Genomic DNA, 17,709 nt, shown 5'->3' with positions numbered 1-17,709 from the left:
GATTGAATCCCAGACCTTCACACTGAGCCTTATCTCTAGCCCTTTTTTAAATATTTTTAATTTTAAGAAGGGTCATCCTAAATTGCCTGGACTGGGCTTGCACTTGTGATCTTCCTGCCTCCGCCTCCACAAGTGCTGGGATTATAGGCCTATACCACCATGCCCTGCTAAGTCTCTTCTACTTTTGGGTTTCTGAATTTCTCTGATCCCCAAATCCCAAAAGATACTGAAATTTCTTTTTAAAAAATGATCTGGGAAATAATGTTATCACAGTTTCATCTTATCAAATATTTTATTGCCCTTGAAGTTGATTATCCAGCAAGACTATATGACAACTATCAACCAGTCTACTGTCCTTGCCCAACACTCCTTTCGTCCCATTATGCATATAAAGCCAACTTCTCATTACATGCCCAGGCTCAGGGCATGTAATTCTTCTTATTAACTCGGCACAAGCCTTTTGTCTTCACCAGCACAGCACAGTGACTAGATCGGAACACATACTTCAAAGGAAGATGGTTCTAGGTTCTAATTCAATTGAGATGTATTGCAAAATTTACTTAACATTCTTGAACATGATTTTCCTCTTAAAAAATAAGGTTGTAAGGGTTAGGTAAGAGAGTTTGTAAAACTTGCCTCATATATGCTTGGCACAAAGGAAGCATAGCAGAATTACTCTTGTTATTCTAAAAGAGGAAAATCAAGAAGAAATTGCTTAGCAGACAGCAGGTCCTTATGTTTGCAAAAAATCAAAGAGGATGATGGTTACTAACGAACCTGTAATCTAACATAACACTCCAACTTCCAGGGCTAAGATCACATTGCTCTTGGCCCAGAATCAGGTGAGATATAGAATTTTTCCCATTGATTCTGGTGACATAGATGTCATCACTGTTAGAATCCTAAAGGTTTCTGAATGGTTTTGCAGAAGATGTTCTAAGACTGACTGAGCAACATCTTTCTAAAAGGTGATGACAAAGGTGGAGAGATTTAGGGACAAAGGAGAGGAGAGGAAGAGAATCTGCCCAAGCTTCAAGCCCCCTAAGAGATCAAGGTGTTGTGATCTTAGCCAACACCCTAACTAATAAGGAGTGATGCAAGGGCAAGACTGACAGTCTGACCTGTGACGGGTGACTTGCTGGGGAGCAAGAGACTGGACTTGTCCTAAACAGGAAGAGGCTGAAGAGTGACACCGTAAGCAGTTTTCAATTGGACAAGTAGCTCACATTCCATTCACCGAGGCAACTGCCCAAAGGGGAAGAAATTATTCAAAAGACCACAGTCCTGGCTTAGAAGCTAAATCAACAATACATGACTCAACTCTTGTTGAGATTCTCCTTCATCACACCCACAGCAGTTTTCAGACTGACCTGTAAAAGATGTTTGCATAAGTGAAGAAAAAGTATAAAAGAGTAACCCTTGTCCCTGTCATCCAAACTGTTCATACTGGACATTTGGGGAGTTTGAAATCATTCAGAGGTAAGGTAATTAAACATTTCATTGTGTTCCCTTTTAACTTGTAGCAAAGATTACAAATTGTATTTATACTTACAAAAATTTAAGTGAAATAGGACTGCATGTTTCCATATATATTTTTCAGACTAAAATAAATAAAAATTAGGCAAACCCATGTTTAGCAGCTAGGAGCAGAAGGAGAAAAGCAGGGAATTAAAATTTGTTTATTGTATTCTTTAAGGCAAGCTACCATGTGTGTGATTTCATTTAATCCTTGCATAACACTGGATAAAATAAGTTTCATGAGTCCCATTTTACAGATGAGATAACTGAACTTCAGAGAGACTAAATGATTTTTCCTAGGTCACATGGATAGCAATAAAGCCAAGAATTTAATCCAGATCTGTCTGTCTTCACAGGCCATAACTTTTCACAAGCCAAGTACTTACAGTTAGTTCTTTGAAAAGTATGGATTTCTTTCTATACAGCATATGTAAGGCTTACTAAAGAAAGAATATTCATTTCTTTTTAAATCTTTTATACACCCAAAGAAGAAATTCACTGGATGTAGCCATGCTGTGGTTAAAATATGACGTGACTTTTTCATAAGCAGGTGTTCATCACTAACCTGTCATAAATGAACCTCTCTCTAGATAGTTGTCCCATGATATCTGCAGAGAAAGGGTTCCAGGAAGCCCCACAAGAACCAAGATCCATAGATGCTCAAGTGCCTGATATAAAATGGCATAGTATTTGTATACAGTCTACCCATTTCCTCCTGTGCACCCTAATTCATCTCTAGATTACTTAGAATGCCTACCGGAGGATAAATGCCACATAGATAGCTGTAATACTGTTTTATTTAGGGAACAAGGGCAAGAAAACTGTCTGTGTTCAGTAACACAGATGGAATCTTTTTTCCAAATATTTCAATCCATAATTGGTTGAATCCTTCAGATGTGGAACCTGCACATATTGGAAGGGGCAACTGTGTATCTAAAAATGTGAAGAAATGAAATTTAATGATTTTTGTGTTACTATGGAATTAATATTTTAAAATAATAATTTGATCGTGAAGTTGAAGATAGTTATGGAAAAGAAAATACAGAAAAATTGTCTGGGAAAACAACAGTTGCATATTGTTAAGATATGTGATAGAAGTGGCTATTGTACTTAGATAAAGGATCATAGTCTATGCTTCAGTTTTCCCAGCTATAAAACTCACAGACAATTAAAAAAAACTGTCCCTAAAACATATACTTAGTTGGAGACTGAAATTATTCTCATTTTGACTTTGGTAGCGTCCACCACTCAGGAAACATGCTATTAGACCCCATTTTCCCACGTGGTCATGGAATCTCAGGCAGATTCTGAAGTGTTTCTTTACATTCCACTATAAACAAGAACATTTAGTTAATTATTATTATTATTTTTGGTATTCTAAGGTCCAATCCAGTCAAACTAACAGTGAAACTTCCATTTTAAACATGATCTCTTACTTTTTTCCCCTCGTTGGCTCATGCCTTACCCAGGAATCAAGCAACTCCAAGGAGGAAGGGGCTTGAGGTAGTCTTTCACCCTTGGCCACCCCTCCATTTTTAATTCTGGGTGTCTTAGGTTCCGGGAGGGCAAGTGGGATCAATCCAGAAGAGAAGACTCTGGAGTCAGTGGTGCCACTGTGGTCCTCTCTAGGCTAACCCTAGCCATCAGGGTTGTTTGATTTGATGGAATGAATGGTTGCTGAGAAGATGCTTCTTACTCTGAGTGCGTTCAGCAGGATATTTTCGGTCCTTTCTTTAAAGTGAGGAGATACTTTTCACCCATTGTTCTCAGCCTTGGCCAACATCCCAGGACACTGGGAAGAGTGCCACTGAAGATCTTTTTATCTGAGAAAAATCAATTTCTTTACCTCAAGAGTTTTTCCAGAAAACAACAGAACCAAATTTTAAATCCTTCACAAGAAGTGAGCCAAATAATAAAACTGTAGAGATTGTAAAGCTTAAAGAAATCTGAGAAATCACTGCCTTTTCATTGTCTATGAAGGAAACATGTTTCAGAAAATATAACTGTCTTACCCAAGGCCAAGCAGACAAGAGCTCCTTAGGAGCAGCGCTGGGTTTACCTCTAGGTTCTTCACTCACTGAATCCACAGGAGAGTAGGAAATACATTTTCCCATGTTATTATGTTTCTCTGTTATTATCATTCTCATTTTTATCATTGGAGAACACTGGGAAAATTCATCACTGAACAATATTCTGAGGTATGATAATTATAGTAGAACACATTCATCTGAAACATCACCAAAAACTAAAACACGGATTTTTACATATCCTTTATGTCAGCTTTATGAGGAAGAGGCAAATGACAGGTAAACGAGTTACTATCAGAATCTCACCCCAAAAAGAAGCTTCCATGACATATCATTTCTTGATGAATCTGGTCAATACAGTTTCTCTCCTTTGGAAAACTGAAATAACAAACCTTTACATTTCCATAATTCTTTTCCACTTACAAAGAGCTTTTCTACACATCATCTGAAACTCTACATTGAGAAGGAAGGTTATAATAATGACCCTGAAATACTATGAGTGCCTTTTAAGTTATCAAAAGAAGATCCAATTTAGTGTTAAGTGTTTATAAATAGTCTTCCCACGTGTGATGTTCAGAGCTGGAAAGTCTCAGTCAACTAGAACTTCCCAATAACTGACCTAGTTCACTTTCCAGTCATTCTAGATATTGGATTTCTCTTCCAATATATTTTGGTCAGGCACTATTAACTAAGAAAAAGTCCTTATTCCCTTTCATATTAGTTAGGGTTCTCTTAAGAAAGAGAACCAGCAGAATACACACATACAGGCAAATTTATTATAATGTATTGGCTCACATGATCATGATGACCACCACCTTCCAGCTAAAATATACCAATAAAGCTGGTATATTTTGAAGACCTGAAAGCCAGAAAGCCAATGGTATAGATTCCAGTCCAAGTCTAAAGACCTGAGAATCTTTCGAGGAACTCTCAAAGAAGCCTTTCAGGGACTGTTTCACCCCATCTCCCTTCAACTCTGAGGCCCAGAGCTCCATACCCCACAAATTCCAGTGGAGCAGTGGCTCTTCCTCATTTCTCTTGGGCACCAATCCTGGGTTCCAACTCTAGGTTGGTGACCCCATCATTTTTGCTCCTGAACTATATTGCCTGGTAGGCTGATTTCCCACATTTGAGCCTCAAACCATCCTACAGGACCCAGGAGAAGGTGTGTGTCTGAGCTTCAGCAGTCAGACAGAGAACAAGTTCAACCTTCCTCATCTTTTTATTCTTCTTTGGCTCTCAAGAGATTGGATGATGACCCCTCATCCATCTGACTTTCTCAGTCCGCCAGTTACAACTCTAGAACCACCTTCACCGACACACCAAAAGCTGTGTTTATTCAGCTGTCTGGGTGTCCTGTGGCCCGGTCCACATGATACATGAAATGCACCATCTCAACCCTTCTAAAACGTAGACAGCCCCCCAGTATGTGATGGTTCAACTTAGTAGTTTTTCATCTTTACCACATGCAAACGTGATACATATGCAGTGGAAACTGAATATCACATTTTTAAATTTGGAACTTTTCCCAGGCTAGTGAGAAGCAGTTCAATACTCTCTCAAAGGGCAGTGGTGGCAAGCACAGCTCTCCATCAGCCACAGGGTCACAAGAGGAGACAATTCATACTTTACATTGTACTACACGACTAAACGGTGATGTTTGGTAGGTTGATGTATTAAACACAGCATTTTTTTTTACCTAAGGTATTTTCAATTTATGATAGATGTTTTGGGGATATATCTGTACCATTACAAGTTAGGAGCCATTTGTATGCATCAGAAAATCCTAAATAGTATTCTAAAAACTTATCCATAAAGAAATGTGTAAAACTGCTTTTATAGTGCAGCAAGGCACCATTGACAATTTTAATATTTAAAAACTTCAATTGCTATTAAAAGGGGAATAGATGCAAAATATATAATGATGAAATGGAACTCTATGTAGCTAATATAATTGTGGTATACAAGACAATTTAATAACAACAGAATGTGTTAATACTACTTTGTTTGGTGCAATATTTGGGCCTCTCAGTGGATGATAAAACCACAGTGTTGTTTTCAAAATTATGCATCTATACATTTGTGGGTAGTTCAAAGAATAATGCAGAGATATGGATGGATATCTTTGGCTTGCTGCCCCTGAAAATCTAATTGTCTGAGTTGATAAGGAGAATCTAATGTGCAGGAGAACTGTGTGATTTTTGGCTCAAGGGAGAAAATGACGTTTCAGGAATGGAGATACGCAAAGAGATGGAGAGGAAAGAAAATGGGGAAGATTTCAAAAGCATAGACTCTGTTTCAAGATCCATCCAGAGAATATTGTTCTGAGTCTCAACCAGGAGAGAAGTAGGGAGAAAGAATGAAGAACTGTGTTGGTAAAAGACTGAGGCCTCTGGACACTAATTCTGACACTGCTCGGGGCCTCCACAACTGAGATGGGGGAGGAGGTCTGAGCGCTCCTGCCGGAAACTCCACTCTCTGGCACCAATGCACAAAAGACGGGTCCCCCAGTGGGCAGCGGTGCACCAGCGGCACTGGAACAGAAGAGAACTGTGCTACTACGCATGTGTGAGACACACATTCAAAATCTCTACGGGGCAGACCCTGAGGGAGACCTGAAGTCCAGACGAGCAAGTGGGCGTGGGATCTGTCTCCGTAGTGGCACTGTTATGGCTTAGACCCAGACTGTGCAAACCCCTCCTGTGTTCAGAGGTGGCTCTTTCGGAGATGTGTGGATCACAGTGGCGCCTTACTCATCAATCTGAGGAGTCCATAGCCTAAGGTGTTATTTGGAGACAGGTCCTGGTGGGAAAAGGTGGGTGATTGGGGATGTGGCCTGGGGTACAACTCCCTCCTCAGCTCCTGCTTTCCCTTTCGCCTCCTGGCTACTGAGATGTGAGCCCCTTTCCTCTGCTGGGCCTTTCCACCTTGCTAACCCTGACCTGGAACCAGCAACTGTGGAATGAATCCTCTAAAAACTGTGAGCCAAAATAAACCCATCTTCCTTTAAATTGTGAATGTCAGGTTTTGTGCCCCACAGATGGGAAAGCGACTAAGGCAGGCCTGAATCTAATGAATGCATTGTGGACCTTGGCACCTATTGGTGTTTTGAATTATTTGTCACTGAACGCTCTGCTGTGCACCACAGAATCTTAAACAGCATTTCCGGCCTGTACGCACTAAGTGCAGATAATAGCTCCTGACCTAAATGTGACTAGCAGAAATGGCTCCAAACATTGTCATGTGTTCCCTGGGCTCCAAAATCTCCCCAGACAGAAAAGCACTGGTCAAAGGGCATGGTAGCTGTATCCATGGGATGATACATTGGCATAGCTATCATTTATTGACTTTTTGTGGTGTGTTGGGCTTCACATTTCCAACTTAAAGCTCATAGAAGCTTTGTGAGGTACGACTTCCACTTGTGTATTTGGAAGATGAATAAACAAAATCATCTCAAGTTCACACAGTTTAAACATGGTGAAACTGTGCCACCGCCTGCCTCACAAGTGCAAGGTCCCGAGTTTGATCCCCAGGAATGAAAAAAAAAAAAAAAACACCCAAACATGGTGGAACTGAAATAGGAACTCCTGCATTATGACTCTGTAATTTCAAAAAAGCATTAATATGATTTAATTGGGGCCTTGGTGTGCAATTGTTATTTTTCTTTGCTGGTTTTTATTTATTTTTGTAGTTTTCAAATTTGAATGAGAGAAGTAATAATAATATTCAAAATATATTTAATAATAATATATGTAATAATATAATAATAATATTCAAAAATATTTAGCAGGTAATTTCCTAAGGTCCCATGCTGCAGGATTCCCATGTAAGCGTATCTCAACAAAAAGCCCCTCTGGGTATCTTTGTGCTCCATCCCAAGAAAAGACCAAGAAATGCAGGATAATTTTAGACTCAGACTGAAACTCAACAGGATAAAAGAGAGATCTGACAGGTGACGCCTTCATTCTCCACGGTTTGCTGAGTCCAGTCTTCACACTGTTTCTCCCAACCACATCCCCAGTGGATCCCAGTTCACAGCCTGTGACACACCACCCACAGGTGCCCACCTGAAAGCAGGCAGAGGGAGGCCTCTCCCTCACAGCAGGCAATAGCCAGTCTCCTCTCCACGGGGTCATAGGCACCTCTTCCAGCTGGGGGTGGGCGTGGTGTGGGTGGACAGACCCAGACTGAGCCTCAGCCTGGGTCTCTCCCATGTGCATTCAGGTTAGTGGTTCCTGTCTCTGCTGCTGCTAAGCAGTTCTGTGAAGCCTGCCTGTCAGTCACTGCTATGCTAACCCTTAGTGGCTGTTCCTTTGTCATCTGCCTGGTGTTGCTTTTATCTGAAGTGAATTCAACAATAGTGAAAGGTGCTAGTATGAAATCCCCAGAGACAAGCTTTTCCCGAAGAGCACTTGGAATGCAAGTTGCCTCCCTGGTTCTGCTCACCTCCAGGGAGCCTCATGGAGAATGTCACCCAGTGCCTGAAGGGGCACCCTGGGAAAGCCAGCTGCTTACAGTCTGCAAAAACTGGAGACATCCTACAATTGCTTTTTCCTTCATTTCCACACCCAAGAGTGTTTTGGGGAATTTAATCTCTATGTTTCTGGTTCATTTACACTAAACTTGTCACAGGATTCCGTCCCAAAAGTTACTGGTTGCCCAAGAGGGCTTGTGAGCTCTCTATAAACATCTATCTTTGCTTCACAAAAAAATTTTTTTTTTGTCCTCGTCAGGTTCAAAGTAATGTCGAAGCCACACATGAATAAGAGGTGGGTTTAGATTTCAAGTCTAGTTCAGTTCCTAAAAATGGTATTATGAGGAACTCCATCTCATAAATCAATCAACGCCAGATGATAGCAGGTATGGGTTTACCCACTTGGGACAAAGAGTCAGGCTGAGGTGTGAGATGAGTGATCAAGAGAAGACTAAAGGGCCAAGAAAATGGAAAGGGAAGCTGAAAACATCATAGCTCCAGCTCCTAATTGTGACCTCTTGTTATATACGAGGCACAGCGCTGAGTTTTTATAATAATAGGGTAGCAATTTTCCACTTCTCAAGAAAGAAGTTCCCTATTCTATAGATGAATAAACTTGACTTGAGAAGTTAATTTCACTGTTCACACAGGCAGCCACTGAGATACCCAGAATCCGATGCTGCTTTGTCTGAATCCAAACCAGTCATGTTGAAAATCATGAGGAAAGAATTCTGGGCCCCGCCCTCGCCCTGTGCCCACGTGGACCTACGTACGGCCGGGTGCCTTGATTTCTACTCAACTTCCTCACCCCAAATCCCTGTGGGACAGAAGGTGAGTCTGGCTGATCTCGGGCCATCCCTCACACAGACTATGGTCACTCTGGGACAAGCTTCTTCAGCTACGACTGCCAGGCTCCTCTCCTGCTTACCCAGCAACGCAGCTGGAGCTGGAGCTGGGAAAGGCATCCTGCCCTGTGCCCTCAGCCTGACTCCACTTCTGCTGGAAGCAGGTGGCAAACCGTTTCTCGAGCACTGAAGCCAGTTATTTCTGTGAACTTGTAATTTCTAGATACAATTCCTTTTTGTGTGGTACAGGCTGAAAAGAAGAAACGGGGGTGTGTGTGCGCTTGTGGGGCCTCTGTGGAGCTGGACAATTTTTATCGCAGTTGAACCACAGCTTTGGTGGTGGCTGAGTTCCCTCGCTGCTTGGTTCATGAAGTGCTGAGGACCTCTGATGGCAGGATGGTTTGTGCTTGATACTGGGAGCATCACGGTGAAGAAGAAATGATCACACAACTTTATTCTGATTGCTCTTTTCTATCGAGTATCACTTTATATGGATAACCAGAGGTATGGCCAAGATTTAAGGGCACCGATTAGTCCTTTAGACTCTCTTAGGTTATTAAGGTTCACCCTTAATAGGTTATCTTTCTTACCTATTTTAATATGTGTGGACACTACATTCATACTTCCCTTTAAATAAGGACTGTCCGGTGACAGCGGACATGACTATGATCAGAATATACAACATACATTGAACTCCCCCCAAAAAATATGAAATTAAGGGGGACAGCATAGCAAGGGAGTGGTAGAAGAATGCTTAAAGTATATCATATGTATGTACAAATCTGCCAAAATGAAATCCATTCATCTGTATGACCAACATTCATGAACAAAAATGTGAGCAAAAATTATAAAAGGAAAAATAAATCACATTTCCCCATTGAATTATTAAGGCAGAATTCCCAAATCAGGTGATGGAAAATGTTAAAATAGAGGCAAGTAAGCCAGCTAGGCTCTGAGAGGACCTAAGCACAAGCCCTGGGCTTCTAGAGAAAAACAGTTCTGGTCCTAGTATCAGGAAAGAGGAGTCGGGGTGCTGGGAGAATGTGAAAAGGAGCCAAGACAAGCCTTCCCCTGGGCTCCTGAATACTTATGGATGAAAAGGTGTGGAATATGACTGAGGGTGGCAAGGATCTATCAAGGATTGCAGAACCACTGGGAAGGGAAATGCCAGTTCCAAGAGACACTGGCCCCTTCACAGAGCCTGGGACACACGGAGCAGTCCACACCTGACTGGTGTCCTTCTACCCCAGCTGCCCTGGCGTCCCCCGTGAAGCAGGGCTTCCCACATTTAGGAATCTGTTCCTTTCCTGGTTCCTGCCTTCTGTCTTCTCTGCAAAAGCCTACAAAAGCTTCCACTCACCTGACAGTGAGCTCCAAGCTAGATCCAGCAGCCTCAAAATTCCTTCCCCCCTTACCTGTCAGTGTTCCTCTACTTATCCCCTTCTGTTAATAACCCATCATTCTCAGACTGACCCACTGTCACAGTGACTCTGGTTCCCAGAGGCAACTGGTTTTAAAATTGCCAGGACGTCTGAGAAGATCACCTGCCCACACCACTCCTGGAGAAATTTGCCTTTCACGCCTTTGTGCTTGCTTGCTGTTCCCTTCTCTTTTCATTCTGCTTAACTTACGAGTATGCCAGAGTCCACATACAATTCTAACTCCTGGGTGATGCTTTTACAGATCCCTTCAGTGAAATGCATTTCTCTTTCCAGTGAGTCCTAATAATCCTGTTTACTTGTATGATTTGAAGGACTAGAAAGAGGAGAGTGGCTGGGAACATGGATTTAGGAGGTGGGCAGTGGGGCATTCTTAGAATGGCTATGACAATGGCTAATTGGATGAAATGACTTAACTGCCCTCTGTTGGTTTTCCTGTATTTCATGGAGGAGCCAATGAAAGGGCTGGCACTTCAGGGACTTGTGACAGTGAAATGCAGCAATGCGTATAGCACCTGCCTCATAGGTGGGACATTAGTTTATATCTAATAAATGTTACTATTATTCGGTTTCTTTATACAGGGAATGTTTGTTGAATTTTTTTTTAATGCTTGATCCTGTTCCACGACCACTGAATCAAAGAGAAAAAAAAATCCCTGTCTTTAAGAACCTTAGGGTGGGAGCAAAATAAAAGTAAACTACAAGTTGTGGCAGATAGTGGTAAAGCAGTGGTGGGAGTGATGGTGAGAGAGGCTTCAAAGAAAGACCCAAAAAAGTAAGCGATGGAAGTATTTCATTAGCTTGAGAAAAGAGATTTCCAGCTTGCAGGGACAGCATCTACGAAGTACTGAGAAATACCACGCCTGGGGTTTTTTGAAAAACATAGCTGGAGTGGGAAAGAACAGTTGGAGAGTGAGACTGGAGAGGTGGTGCGGAGAAGCACAGCATGGAGAGCTACATCGATGACAAAGGACGGGGGGATTATTTCCTATCAAGGAAAGTGTTGGGACAGAAGTGTGACACTTGCTGAATTAGAATTTTGGAGATCACGCTTGCTGCTGGTTGAGGCTGGGCCAATGGTGGTCAAAGGTAGATTCACACTGCAAGGCCGGCAGGAGACCGTCGCTGTAAGACTGGTGAGAAAGCATGGCGACCCGGACAAGGATGCAAGAATGAAGGTCATGAATGGGTCAGATTTTGGCTATTTGGGAAAGTACATCCAATAGGATTTGCCAACAGGAAGTGCTTTGTCTCCATTCAGAAACGATTCCCAGAATCTTGTCTAAGGGAGGCTAAAGTTGCCAACTGAAATGAGCCAAACTGGGGACACCAGGCCGGAAAGACAGAGTGAGTGATTTGTTTCACATCCACAGGGAGAAGCTGAACCACGCTAACTGGGCACATCTTCCTTTGTTATCCATCTCCGGGTTCTGTAGGGTAGTTTAGGGGGAGGCAGAGATTACAGTGGAGTAATTAAAGCCCTCCCACCAGTGTCCTCTAAATCGCACCGCCAATGTGTAACCAGAAGTCCAGGTACTGTATCTCCCGCATTTTTTTTTTCTGAATCCCCCTCTTTTGGCAGCACAGGGTTTAGAACACTAAATATCTGATTTGTATTGAGTAGTGACAGTGAGCAGGGATTCCACACTGCCTGAGCTTTTTAAAAAAGTGAAACCTCCCCAATTCTAATCCCTTTCTATTAAAGAAACTGGCCCTTTACGTGGAAGCTCTCCAGAGGCTTCTGACACATCCCAGAGTCCCGTGTGAATCTCACAGAGCACCATGCACACAGTGCTCCGTGCCAGAGACCTTCATTCCTCCAGGTTGCCCAGGAACAAGAGAATAAAAGGCAGAAGATGAATGGCCTTTGCCTCAGAAACAGCTGCCGTGGTGCCTGCATCTGCATGGCCAGTTGATTTAGAGATTTGTGAAGGGAGCCTCTGAGCCCTTCACTCCTGCCAAGTGAATTATCAGGAGCATCCGGCGCAGGAGTTATCGTTCTACTCCAGGTGCTGCAGGACAAACGCCCTGGAGCTGGAAGATGAAATACACTTGCTGCGAGAGGAACGTGCACGTACAACCCGGGCCCCACTCTGAAGGTGAAAGTCATCTTGTTCTGGGTGTCACCCTTAGTGGACTGGAGTTAACTCAGAAACACTCATCAAAGACTGGCTCCAGAGGGCCGAGTCTGGGATACGCTGTTGCAGAAATATTCTCAGAATCTTTCGGACTCTCCGTTATTTGGGCCAAAATGCTGGAGGTGTGGTTGGGCCAATAGCACAGTCAACCCAAACAGTACAGAATCCAGGAACCAAATCTATATCCAAGATCATGAGTGATTTTATGATCCTTTTGCTCTATGTGTGGAACTTTTTGTAGCTGTTTCAGATAGCAAACTTCTCATTTGCCATGGACCAGTTCTCTGCTTCCTCTAAATAAAAATTAACATTCTACACATAAGATGCGTATGACCAATAAATCTGACAAACTTGGGTTAACAAAATTAAACGGATTTCTTTGTGCAGGATTTCTCAAAACATTTACTAAACTAATATGTATTGCTATTTTCCAATAGAGAGGAACACACACAGCAATATTTGAGCACAAGGATCTCTTTGCCAGAAGCACATATTAAGGCAAGTGTTCCTCTAATCACACTTTGGGAAATTCTTCCTTAGACTAACATAAAAGTGGTTTGTGTTCTCCAAGACCAAATGATGCTCCGGAAAAGAGCCCAGGAGGATCTGAGGATTAGATTTTAAAAGTGCCACTGGAGATTTTAAAAGAAAGGAAAAAGGAGGGGAAATGAATCAGCCTAGGGCATAAGAGCGAAGTTGATGCTCCCGCTTTGCTTTTGCTGACTCCATAGCTTCTGGCTGAGGGATCAGCTGTTTTGGAAGAAGCATGTCCTCAGAAGTCACAAGCTGGGAATTTGCCCTAAGACCTGGCTGGTATTCTATAATGTTACAGGGAGGAAAACCTGAATGAAAGCCCAAGAACTTTTATCCAAAGCTGCTTTTCTTTCTTCTATGGGAGGTGTTGCTACAGAATTTAAACACACTCAAGGCATCACTCAAAATCCATTGGCAGTCTCGCCACTCCCTAAAGCAGCTAATTCTTTGACAGATGGCTCAGAGGGTATGGCATTAGGATGCAAAACTCTCCTTCTTAGCAAATAACATGATGATGAGTCCACTGCATTCTTGCTGCTTGCTGCTTTGACCACATTGTAAGCTAGGTTCTGTCAGTGCTCTCTTTGATGTCCCCCCAAACCCTCATGAGGTCATAGGTGCAACTTTTTCCAGAATTTGTTCCTGGTGCAATGCTAGGCTCAAGGGCACTAGGATTGAGAGTGTAAGTGCTGCCCACCCTAAGTAATCTGCATGATATAAAAGGGGGAGAAAGATGCAATTGAGGGCCCCTCTCCCTTCCTTGTTGCTTTTGCTATCTTTTGGGAAACCATGTACTTTCTCTCCTCTATCACATCCCTCTCTGCCATGTGCCACTCTGCCTTGGAGCCAGCCAATTATGGACTGAAACCTCTACAAACTGAGTTCAGCAAAACCTTCCCTCCTTTAACTTTGGGTGTCGGTATTTTGTCTCAGCAGCAAGACAAAAATAACTAAGTTGGTTAAAAGTGCAGGATCTAAAATAAACATCAATAAGGCAGGTCGACTGAGTATGGAGGAAAATGCACAGAATGCAATACTTAAATAAAGTGGCCAAAACACAGTCTTTATATTGTACAAGTTGGGGCAACTAATCCTACAGGTTGTACCTTTTTGGTTAAAGAGGAAGGTTGTTTTACAGAGACAAATGAGATGATTTATATGAAAGTATTGGAAAGAACTCAAGCATAGCCTGTATCCAAGTGTCAGAAGATTGACAGTAGGAACCAAAGCAAGACAGGGAGAATAGGATGGGGAGGCAGAGTCTGACTGTGAAGCTAGGACAGAGAGTGGGAACGTGTGCCCTAAAAGGCAAAAGAGTGAAAGACCCAGAAGGAGAGTGAATGGGTAGAAGCAGGTTAGTGAGAGAGAAAGTTTCCTCTGGGAAAATCAGTTGTGTGTGATGACAGTGCTCCCTGGGCAACCCCACAGCTTCACCTATGCCTAGTAAACCTGGACAACACCCTGGGCATCAACCTCTTCTTCCCTCCTCATCTTGTCCAGCCAGTGAGCCTGCTTTTTAAAAAACAAGGAGGCTCTGTGCTATGTTTCTGCTACAAGCAACAGTGATCACCATTTTTTTAATTAAAATGAGCTGAAAGCATTTTAATGGGCAAAGCAGCATGAGGCAAAACCTTTGCTGTGAAGGTCTTATGTCACTGGGCATCATTTACCCGTGGAAGATGTGCTTTCAGACAAATGAGGCGTTAAGACTCCATTTCTGGATCAGTGATGACACCAGGAAGGAACAGAATGAGGACCATCCTGAGTTGGAAGGACTCACTGCCTCCCTGTGTCTCCGAATAGATAGCTGCCTTCCTCAAGGTGTGTCCTTTACCCTGTGCCTCTCACATCTTCTCTGAGATGCCCAGATCAAGGCATGGCAAACATCAGCTGGCGCTAGTGTTGGGCTCCAGAGAACATCAGAAGGTCAACCTCCAGCCAGGTCCACCAGCCAGGCTTTTAAAGTGAGAAGATCAGGGCAGGTCCTCAGAGGCCTCAGAGTCCTCAGGGGGTGAGGGAAGTGTTTCTTATGTGTCCAGGTGGGAATCTGGTGAGTGTGTGTGGCAGAAATAGATTTAAACTGCAGCATCACACCTTCCCCCAGATGTCTACACCCCCAAACCAGGAGCTTCTCTGACTCTCATGCAGAGTTTCATTCTTGACTTTAATTCTGAAATATGAATTGCTTAGGTCATTCAGTGAGTACTTGTTGATTTGCTGGGCCTGGAAGTTCTCATGAGTGGTCTGTAGCCTTCAATGGCTCTGACAGCCTGCTGTCCCCAGCCACAGCCAGCCACCTCACCACACCCAGCCAAACCCCCATCACATCCTCTCTTGAGCAGCTTCCCCCAATTATAGGACTTTGGATCTTATCTTCTTCTCTCCTTTGCCTGTCACTGACCTCTCTGGATGCTGACAAAAAGCAGATCCTGTCCCAGTCTGCTAAATCAGAATCTTTTAAAGTAATACCAGGAGTCTGTAATTAGAGAAACACCTTTCAGGCTATTATGGAATCAGCCGGGGCTGAGAGCCACTGTCACGGTGATTAAAATCTGGATTCTGGGATAAGTTTTTATAGATGTCATACCTAACCTAGTGCCTCACAGCTCAGGGGTGCCCATAAGTCATCATTAAAACTTGCCATTACTGAGCACCTGTTGTGTGTGAGGAATGCACTGGGTGTCTACACAGACACAGCCTACATCTGGTTTAGAGATCTGAAAATCAAGCACCAACTTCCACCTATAAACCAGCGCGCAGGACCTGTGGTTAACTAATACGCCACGCATGGGCATTAAGAACGTATATTCTGAGACACTGTCTGGGGACGGGAAGCCCCGGTGAGCTCCATGCTACAATCCTTCCGAGTGCATTTTCCTTTGCATGATTGCACTTTCTCACATCCCCTGTGTCCTCCCGACTCTTCCTGCTCTGCCTAGTCTGAGGTTCCACGTGTGCCAATAAGGTAACGGGTGATAAAACCTACCACTTGCAAGTTACCTCTTTTGGCCACCTCAACACTCTCACACTGGCCATTACCTAGAATTGGGGTTGTTTCTTCTCCTTTTCCATGATTTAGTGGACATTAATTTCAGGCATGAGTGCTGCTGTGACTATTTCCTTGAGACCAGGGGTATGAAATGGATTCTGGTTTTTAGGAGGGGAGACAACATTGACAATTCACACATTCAACACACTCACAGGGTGGGGTGAAGGTGATGTGAAATAGACAGGAACTTTGGAAGCAGACCCTGTTGTCAATCTGGACTGCTACAGACAGGATTAATCTCTCTGAATTTTGTGTCTTAGTTGATTATCCAAAAAAATTGAGTGAAATACACACACCCAGTACCTTCCTTACACACAGTAAGTGTTGAATAATAGCAAATTTTAATGGTGACTTCTGGACACCCCTGAGAAATGACATGCTAGGTTAGGCATGATATCTATAAAAGTGTATTCCCCTTTTGGGCTCAAAATCCAGACTTTTAATCACCATGTCAATGGTTCTCAGCTCTGGCTGACTCCACAATCATCTGAAAAAAATTTTTTTTTTGTAATTACAGACTCTTGGTATTAGTTTAGGAGATTCTGACTTATCAGATTGTGATAGGACCTGGGAATCTGCATTTTGTAGATTCTTATTCGGTCAGATCATTAGTCACTTTTAAGGACTTGGTAATAAGGAAGTCAAGGAGGTCCTGACTGATGAGGTAAAGAGAGTTCATTTTTGTTTTGTTTACTAAAATAAATACATTAGCACACACACTGTCAGCAGAGGTGTGGTTGAATGAGAGTGGATGATGCATGTATATCTTTGCAAAGGTTCCAGTTATTCTTCTGTACATCCTTTTCCTCACTTCTGAGAACCACTACACCAGGGCCATCTGGGGATATAAACTCCAGTAAGATGGCATGAACCATGTCCCTTGTGGCTTGCATTTTAGATGGTCACATCCACAATTTGAATCCAATCTAAGACAAGAAGAAAAGGGCCCCCTAGGAAGTTATTTCATGTCAGGAAGGGAAGCCGCTCAGGCCAGAGAAATCTCCCTCTAGCTGATTCACAGGCACTGCACATCAGTGGCAATCAGAGCTAGGAGATGAAGGACATTTGTCATTTTGCATTTTCCCACCATGGACACAGTAATTGTTGGATAGTTTTCAAGTCCTAGAGGACAAGTTGCCTCACAGAATGAGAATTTAGGCAAGTGAGCATTCTCATGTTGACGTGAAGGTGCTAGGGAGTCACAGTGACTCCTAGAAGGGTCCAGCTGAGAGCTAATAACTCTAAGGGACAGAAAAAATGTGCAGCCTCTCTAACAGTTCCAGACCTACTCGGTGATGCAGCCACTTCCTCCTGACAACAGCTCTCCTGCGTCTGAGGGAGTTGGAGGCTGGGGATATATCTGGTCAGACACGTGTTTACTTGGGGAGGAAGATATGGAGGAGAAAGAGAGATTGAAGCCAGTTTGCATCTTGATTTGAAAAAGCAGCCATGTCTGTAAATCAGGGAAACTGGGCTATCTAAACATGGGGATGACTCTGAAAGCAGTACGTTTTTTTCTCATTGAGTTTACTGGTACATTTTAGGTATACAGTACAGTTGCATTCATCATTGGGATCCTGTACCTTTACATAACAGGTCTCGGTTCTCATTTTTTCCCCTTACCCCTGCCCAGTATTTATATGAGAAGCTGTTTCTTGAGAATATCAGTCCCATAAAAGTAAGGA

Source organism: Fukomys damarensis, unplaced genomic scaffold (genome assembly GCF_012274545.1).
Source record: "Fukomys damarensis isolate Sample0158 unplaced genomic scaffold, DMR_v1.0_HiC HiC_scaffold_19, whole genome shotgun sequence".
NCBI classification, from domain to species: domain Eukaryota; kingdom Metazoa; phylum Chordata; class Mammalia; order Rodentia; family Bathyergidae; genus Fukomys; species Fukomys damarensis.
Note: the sequence above shows the minus strand (reverse complement) of the source record.